General features: G+C 43.4%; 1 non-coding gene across 1 annotated transcript; it reads right to left on the bottom strand.

Moving 5' to 3' along the window:
* Positions 1-6,971: 6,971 nt before the first annotated feature.
* Positions 6,972-7,065, bottom strand: trnai-uau (transfer RNA isoleucine (anticodon UAU)). The gene is made up of 2 exons: positions 7,028-7,065; positions 6,972-7,007 (listed from the first exon to the last, which is right to left on the bottom strand). It is a non-coding gene; the product is annotated as a tRNA-Ile (tRNA).
* Positions 7,066-8,802: the final 1,737 nt, after the last annotated feature.

Below are 8,802 nucleotides of genomic sequence, written 5' to 3'. Positions count from 1 at the left end.
CACCGGCAGAGATGGTGCAGGAGCACATGTGCATGCTCCCTGGGCATGCAGCGCCCTGGGCATACAGCGCCCTGGGCATTTACCGCCCACAGTGGTCGGGATGGCCAAGCACTACTGAAACATTCATTCATTTATGGTCTGCAATTATAGCCCATTTCAATTACATCTACATGGCAGGAACGTCTCACTAACATCAGAGGATGATTAAAGGTACGAGGCCTGAGGTAAAGAGCTAAAATAAGGTCTGCTTCAGGCTGTAATGTGCAGAAGGTTAAATCTGAGCTGGGGGTTCTTCAGATCAATACCTACTTGGCTCAAAAGACAGGGCATTAAAAAGCTGCAATTCATCTCTGATTAACTGAAATGTGTCTTCTGGGCTTGCCGGTCCAAATGATCTCACGTACAATCTGATTTTGTTTCGCCTAGAAGTTTGCACTGTTAATTTTCATGAACTTACGTGATGCTTTTAATGTAACGTTTCCCTTGATACAGGAAGCACTTATGCCAGTGTTTTCCCTGACCTGGAAAACATTCACATTTTCAATCAAGTCTAAGGAATTCTGCTGAAGAGGTTAATAATTACTAAAGGTGCACCTCTGCTGCGGTGGATTTAATTAAATAGGCAAAAAAAATGTGACTTTCAATCTAATCGGTTTGTCCTGACCTTACAGAAACATTATCATGGCCTTGGAAAAGCAGAGCAGCTGGAGAGGAAACAGGAAGTTCTCTGAGAACAAGCCCCCTCCTCCCCCGTGAGCGTGCAGGGATGCCCTCACGCTCCTGCTGAATCAGTCGCTCTGTCACGGTTCCTTTTTCTGCTCCTTGGTATGCATCCTGACCTTGCAGCAAAGGCTGATGGGTAACGAACATCAGCACGCTTCATGCTGATAGGAATCAGCACGTGGTCTCTCCGCATTGCACAGACCACCTGTTAAATAAAGAAAGCGAGGCAGGGGGAGGGACCCCTCACCGAGGTGGTGTGTTGCCACAAGCGATGGGTAGCGCGTTGCCACGGGCGATGGCTGGAGCATTGCTGTGGGTAATAGGTGGTCGGGGAGCAAGTAATCATAAAGCATCCGGTGGGGGGGTGGAGAAACTGGGGAGGAGGTTAGCGCTCGGGAAACAGGTCATCCATCAGCGGACTGGACACGAGGGACAGCGGCCTGCATAGCAACAAGCTGCTGCTATGAGCAGAGCATTCTGAGTTATTAACGGCCCGCACAGCTGAAGGGGGGGTCTGTTCCCTCTCTTTTGGCGTTCCCACCTTATCTCGCCGCTCCCAGATCCCGCGAGGAGCTCACTGGTGAAGAGAGGGCGACCTCACGGTCGTTAACATGGCCTATAAACATGGCATCTTGATTTACTGATGCAGAACAGGGAGGTGGACACTATCTCACTTTTGCAGCGATCAATTCCGCAATATCATCTACATTCCGGAACTGTCCATCCTCCATTTTTGAGGGGAATCAGCAACTGTAAAACAGATATGAATGTGATCATACACGCCGCTCAGTTTCCAATGTCTTAATAATCATAAGAACATAAGAACATAAGAACATAAGAACTATACAAACGAGAGGAGGCCATTCGACCCATCGAGCTCGCTTGGGGAGAACTTAACTAATAGCTCAGAGTTGTTAAAATCTTATCTAGCTCTGATTTAAAGGAACCCAAGGATTCAGCTTGCACTACGTTATCAGGAAGACTATTCCATACTCTGACTACACGCTGTGTAAAGAAGTGCTTCCTTAAATCCAGTTTGAAATGTTCTCCCGCTAATTTCCACCTATGGCCACGAGTTCTTGTATTTGAACTAATGCTGAAGTAACTATTCGGTTGAACAGCATCCAAACCTGTTAGAATCTTATAGACCTGGATCATGTCCCCCCTCAGTCTCCTTTGCTTGAGGCTGAACAGATTTAGCTCAAATAACCTTTCCTCGTATGACATTCCTCTAAGACCAGGAATCATTCTTGTGGCCCTACGCTGCACCTTTTCTAAGGCCGCTATGTCCTTTTTAAGATATGGTGACCAAACCTGTACACAATATTCTAGGTGAGGTCTCACCAAGGAATTGTATAATCTTAGCATTACCTCCCTTGACTTAAACTCCACACACCTGGAGATGTACCCCAACATCCTATTGGCCTTTTTTATTGCTTCCCCACACTGGCGAGAATGAGACATGGAAGCATCAACATACACACCAAGGTCTTTCTCATAATCAGCTACCTTTATTTCAGTAGGTCCCATAAAATACCTGTACTTTATATTTCTGCTCCCTACATGGAGTACCTTACATTTGTCTATGTTAAATTTCATCTGCCAGGTGTCAGCCCAGTCACTAATTAAATTAAGATCCCGCTGTAGCTGCTGAGCCGCTAGTTCAGTATCTGCTACACCACCCACCTTGGTGTCATCTGCAAATTTCACCAGTTTACTGTATATATTGGTGTCTATATCATTTATGTAAATTAGGAACAAAAGTGGTCCTAAAATTGAACCCTGCGGTACCCCACTATGAACGCAGGCCCACTGTGACATCGAGCCTCTTATAACTACTCGCTGCTTCCTATCCGTTAACCAGTTATCAATCCAAGTCGCTACAGTTCCTAAAATACCTGTCGCTTTGAGTTTAAGTGAGAGCCTCTTGTGGGGAACAACATCAAAAGCCTTTTGGAAATCTAAATAGATGACATCATAGGCCTTCTTATCATCAACTTCCTGAGTAGCTTCCTCAAAAAACTCCAACAGATTTGTTAAACAGGATCTACCTCTCCTAAATCCATGCTGGCTATCCCTCAAAATGTTATTTGAGTCCAGGTAATCTACCATTTTCTCTTTGATTATAGCCTCCATAACTTTACCAGTTATACAAGTTAGACTGATTGGCCTATAGTTTGACAAATTACTTCTATCCCCTTTTTTGAAAATGGGCGTTATGTTGGCATGCTTCCAATCAGAAGGTACCACACCTTCAGATAAGGATTTTTGAAACAGTAATGTTAAGGGTCGGCAAATAATATCCCTCATCTCTTTTAACACTATAGGTAAGATGCCATCAGGGCCCTGTGATTTATTTATTTTGAGCTTAGCTAGGCTTTGCAAAACATCAGCTTCAGTTATATATATATTAGTTATAGACGATGTTGAATTAGTAATAAGAACTGGTAAGTTACTAGTGTCCTCGACAGTGAATACCTGTGCAAAACTATCATTGAACTCATTTACTATGTCAATGTCGTTTTCAATTATAAGACCCTTACTATCCTGCAGATTAGTAATTTCAGCTTTTAGAGCTCTTTTAGAGTTAAAATACTGGAAGAAACTTTTAACGTCATCCTTAGCCTCCAATGCGATCTTCCTTTCGACATTCCTTTTAGCTCGTCTAATGTCATTTTTTAATTCAGCCTGTAGATTTAGATACTCTTGCTTTATTATGTCATCATCAGTTATTTTCCATCTCTGGAACAAAGCCCTTTTCCTCCTTACTTTATACTTTATGTCCCTATTAAACCACCTAGGTTGCAATTTCCTAGATTTATTCTTGCTAGAAACAGGTATGAAGTCCTCTTGTACTTGCAATAATGTGCTTTTAAAAAATTCCCATGCCTCTTCAACAGTTTTGTTATTTAACTCCATCCAGTTCACGGTTTCTAGTTTTAATCTCATACAATTGAAGTTAGCCTTCCTAACATTATATATTTTTGATTTGGACTTTGCTCTTCGGGCACTAAACTTAACCTCAAATTTAACCATGTTATGATCGCTACTGTCAAGTGGTTCTAAAACATCTAATTTACCAATCCTGTCCTGGTTATTAGACAAAACAAGATCAAGAATGGCATCTCCCCTGGTAGGGGTGTTAACAAACTGAGTAAAAAAACAATCCTGTACTAATTCCACCATCTCAAGTTCATTTTCAGAAGAGCCAGCAACAATGTCCCACTGTATCCCCGGTAGATTAAAATCACCCATAACTACCACATCATTTTTATTGCTCATAATCCTAATATCACTGTATAACAATCTGCTTTCCTCAGCAGCTACATTGGGTGCTCTGTAACAAACACCGACAATTAGGCTATTTGAGTTTGTAGCATCTAATTTTACCCATATAGCTTCCGTACTTTTACTTATATCAGTAAGCTCCCTTGCCTGCAAGATTTCCTTTACATATACTGCAACACCACCTCCCTTCTTACCTATACGGTCTTTACGGAACAATGTGTAACCATCCATATTATATTCTTGTCCATCCTTATCACTCAACCACGTTTCAGTTATTGCTATAATATCATAAGAGTCCGATGAGATAAGAGCCTCTAAATCATGAATTTTATTCCTAATACTCCTGGCGTTTAAATACAGACAACAAAGGGTAGGCTTATTACAGTGCCTACTTATAATATGATTTTTTTGGGCTTTCCGTTTCCCCCCAGTTACATACTTAACTAACCTCCCTGCCCCCCCAGTCCCTAGTTTAAACATTCCTCAACTACTCTACAAATACGCCTTCCCAGTACACTGGTTCCCCTCCGGTTCAGATGCAACCCATCCGGCTTGAACAGGTCCCACCTGTTCCAGAAGGTCCTCCAGTGCCCCATAAACCTAAACCCCTCTTTCCTACACCATCCTTTTAGCCACGCATTTAATCTCCTTATCTCAGCTAACTTAGCCTCACTTGCGCGTGGCACGGGGAGTATTTCGGAAAATACCACCATGGACGTTCTGCTTCTAAGCTTATTGGCGACTTCTATAAATTTATCCTGCAGAACAGCCCTTCTACCCTTGCCTATGTCGTTGGTGCCAACATGCACCACGACAACTGGATCCACCCCAGCTGGGGCCAAAAGCTTGTCCACACGATCTGGAAGGTCTCCTACCTGGGCACCAGGCAGGCAAGACACCGTACGGGACCCTCTATCACGCGTGCACACATAACTGTCTACTCCCCTAATAATTGAATCCCCCACTACCACAACCTCCCTCTTTCTGGGGGGAGGGGGCTCCTCAGTGCCCAAGGGCCCACCTGCTTCCCCAGTCCCTTCCGGCTCTAAAGCTGGAAGCACCTGAAACCTGTTAGACACAGACACCTCAGGTGATGCCGCCTCTGTAACGTGTGTACGCCTTTTCCTGCGTCTACGACCTACGGTCACCCAGCTCTCTCGACCTCTCTGCTCTTCATTCTCCCTCCCCCCCGTTAGTGGCGTACACACCGTCTCCCTAAACGGCGTATCAACTAGCTCATCTAACTCACTGTTGCATTGGATGCGAGCCAGTTGCTCCTCAAGGTCGCGAACCTTGACCATGAGTGAGTCCACTAGCTTACATCGCTCGCAGATGAAGTCCGACTGGACACTAACGTCCAGAAGGGCAAACATCTTGCAAACGCAACACTGAGCTGGCCCCATAATTAACTAACTCACTATGACCCCGTACTCCCAGCCCAGTAAATTTATATAGTGTATTTAACTATAAAGATTAATTTGCGTAACAATAAATGCAGTAACGTGCGGAGTACACTAAAATAAGTTATTACTTGTGTTAAAACGGAACTTAATTATTATTTTATTAAAAATTTTAAACCTGATAAACTTACTACTACTTACCAGAAGAACTTCTGCCTGAACCAAGTATGAACTAAAAACAAGGCGAAATCGAAGTTGCTCTTGGGAGGTCGAAAAACCACAAAAACCCCCTCACAGCAGGCTACTGCCGGAGCGGGAAAAAAGTGGAAAATGTCCTCCCGGCCCCGACTGGCGACCGAGCAAAGCTCAGGAGCAACTGTCCTTTTCCGACGCTTGGTAGCGATACCGACGTTAGATGTTATTAGTTATAATCGCCCAGCGGGTGTTTGTTACGGAGTTTAAACGCGGACAGAAAAACGCCGCGCACGCGACACCCGCAGCTCTCTGTCGGTAATAATCGCGCTGTTGATTAACAGACAGGACAGACAAGCACTCACGCTGACCGAAATAAGAACAATAAATAGAAATAAACAGCCACCCACGTAAACAGGTAAAGCACACAAACACTCAAAACACTCCAAAAAAACAATCCCAAACAATCGCTGCAGCTCAACACCACTCTCTCGCAGCAATCCCAGCAATCCTCGCAGCAATCCCAGCAATCCCTGCGCCTCTACTTACTATTTGTTTTATTTCTTTTAACAATAAGATGACATTTTTATCAAAAGCAGTGTACATTGTTGAGAAAGCAGAATCAGACAGTTCCTGGAGCAATAAGGTCTTAAAGGCCTCGCTCAGGGACCTAAAGGTGAAGATACTCTGCTCGGCCTGGGATTTGAACCAACACCCTTCAGATGGAAGGCACAGAATGCTGAGCTACACCTGCCCCCCAATGCTAATCTGCCGGCTCAGCGTGAATATGTCCCCAAACTTGCCACGTGTGCCTTGTCTAACAGCAGCTCTAAAGTGGGATTGGGGGGGTCTGAAGTTACCATCCAAGGCCATTAGCATCTCGCTGCATTATTCATGGCTGCTTCTGAAGGCTTAGCCCCCGCTCTAATTATCCAGCAGATAAACTGCCTTCCCCATGTCTCTCAACATTTGCTTTATGTATTTTTAATTACAATTACCTCCGCAGTTTGCTTACTGCTTATCGCTTTCACAGATCAGATCTTCCCAAATTTCACACATTTGCATTCCTCCAATCAGCCTCTCAGTCCGTTTTGGCTTCTAGTGAAATGTTTATAGTTTGTTTATTTAGCCCATACTATTAGCCAAAGGGACACGTTTTTTGAGAACGTAGGGTCAGACAGGAGAAATTGGTGGTTAAGGGCCCAACAGCAAAATCAGCCCTGGGATTCAAACCCATGACCTTTTGATTAAAGGCATTTCATTTAAACTACCACTGACAAACCCCTCTGCCAAATAGCTGCTGTTTGTCTATAAAGTGCAACTAAACCAACAGCATATTAGTCACAGGGACAAATTATTTAAAGTAAGTGTTCCAGGTGAGGCTTGAACTCACAACCTCGGCATGGCTCCACTGGACACTGCTGTATAAGTACCGCGCGCTGACCGATTGCGCCACAAGAACAGCTGTTAAAATAGCACTCCATCATACTGTGGTGTTCCGATACCTTTTAAACATAACTCCCACATGCAGAAATGTAAATGTATGTGTGAAATTTATGCGTGAAATAGGCAGCACTGGTGTAGATCAGTTAGTTATTTAGATGAGAAACATCAGCAGACGAGGGCTTCTGACACCTTATAAATATCTCACAGGCTTCATAATGCGTGCCGGCTCTGAATTACGAATCTGTAATCTGGCTCAAACGCCTCATCACGTCGCCGATATCTCTGACGGAAGGTGGATCAAAACTCAGGCAGGTCTCCAGCTCCTGAGAGAGAAGGTGGGGACGGGGGCTATCATAGGATTCGACCCCTGGGGGTGCTCAGCCTCTAGTAGGGTTGGCACTTTTACAGAACAAATAAAATAAATTTTGATTTTTTTTTTCAGGGGGCTCAGACAAAAAATAGGGTAGCTGAAGCCTTCCTAAATAGGGTTAAAAAAAAAAAAGATTCAGTGTGCGGTTACCAAGTTACAAATAAACAAATAAATAAATAAATAAATAAATAAATGTGGCATCAGAAGTGAAATACGATGACAGTAAAATGTGTGAAAGTAGTGGAATGTGAAAAATGTGTGTGCATATAAGTCTCCACATGTATAACGCGGCTGTATAGCATAACGAAAAGGAGCAATGGATAACTTACATAAAGTGCTTACTGTCCATAACGACAATGAGTCATGTAAGATAAATATTAAATGAGTTAACCCTTCGAACTCGACAAACACAAAATGTGTTAACTTTGGATATGCGTAATGGACAGACAAGAATCATGTCTTTGGAATCGAGAGAACTATCAGATAAATTCAACAAGTTGGACCGAGCCGGGATCAGGCGGTAAGTCTGGGTAGCATACCCCCGATTTTTCCTCCTGGAGCCGAGCCCCCGACCAGTTTTCCGTTGATCCTGCCGTTGTTGCGGCGATAGCCTCCTCGGCTGGGGAAACTCTGGTCACGGGGCTGACACCACGGACTGGGACATAGGGGAAGAACTGGAGGGTCCCACTCCATGTCCTCCAGGGTTATGTCCTCCGGGCCGCCTGTGCCTTAATCCATACTAAATGTAATTAAACATAATGAAGCTTAAAAGAATAAAATGGTAAAGAGTGTCAGATACAGTCAGGTAATATGTACGTTTCAAAAAACGGGCTCTTGCTTTTATCCAGATGTTTGCAGGGATTGTGACTGTGATGAATGGTGACATATGAGATCCTGAGAATGGGCTACGCCTCTAAGGGTGACATTTCCCAGGAATTACAGGCTGGAGATGTCTGAGGAGCTCTCCTGGAGTGAAGACAGAAAGAGAAGAAGGGAACAGGCAGAGGGTGTGGGGAGAAAAAGACTGCAGATCCAGTTACAGGTGAATTGTACAAATGCCCTTGAAGTCTTGGTCCATGAGGGATCCTATTTTTAATAAAAAAAAAAAAAAAAGACAATAAATTATTTAAAAATAGAGCTTATCATTTACATCTGTCTAGGAGTTAAAACACATAAAATCAATTAACTTACCTGGTGATTTTGGAACTTCTGACCCCAAATCAAAATAATATATATTATAACTAAATGCATCATTTTATTTGGGAAAAAGGGATAAATTAAATAAAAGGTTAACTTTGGAATCTAAAACAAAAACAGCAATTTCACATCAGGAATAAATATCATTTCAAGGGTCTTCAGCACATTTTTCCTGTGTCTGCTTCC

This window comes from Paramormyrops kingsleyae, chromosome 6, assembly GCF_048594095.1.
Source record: "Paramormyrops kingsleyae isolate MSU_618 chromosome 6, PKINGS_0.4, whole genome shotgun sequence".
In the NCBI taxonomy this organism is placed as follows: domain Eukaryota; kingdom Metazoa; phylum Chordata; class Actinopteri; order Osteoglossiformes; family Mormyridae; genus Paramormyrops; species Paramormyrops kingsleyae.
Note: the sequence above shows the minus strand (reverse complement) of the source record. Positions and strands in the feature narration are given on the sequence as shown.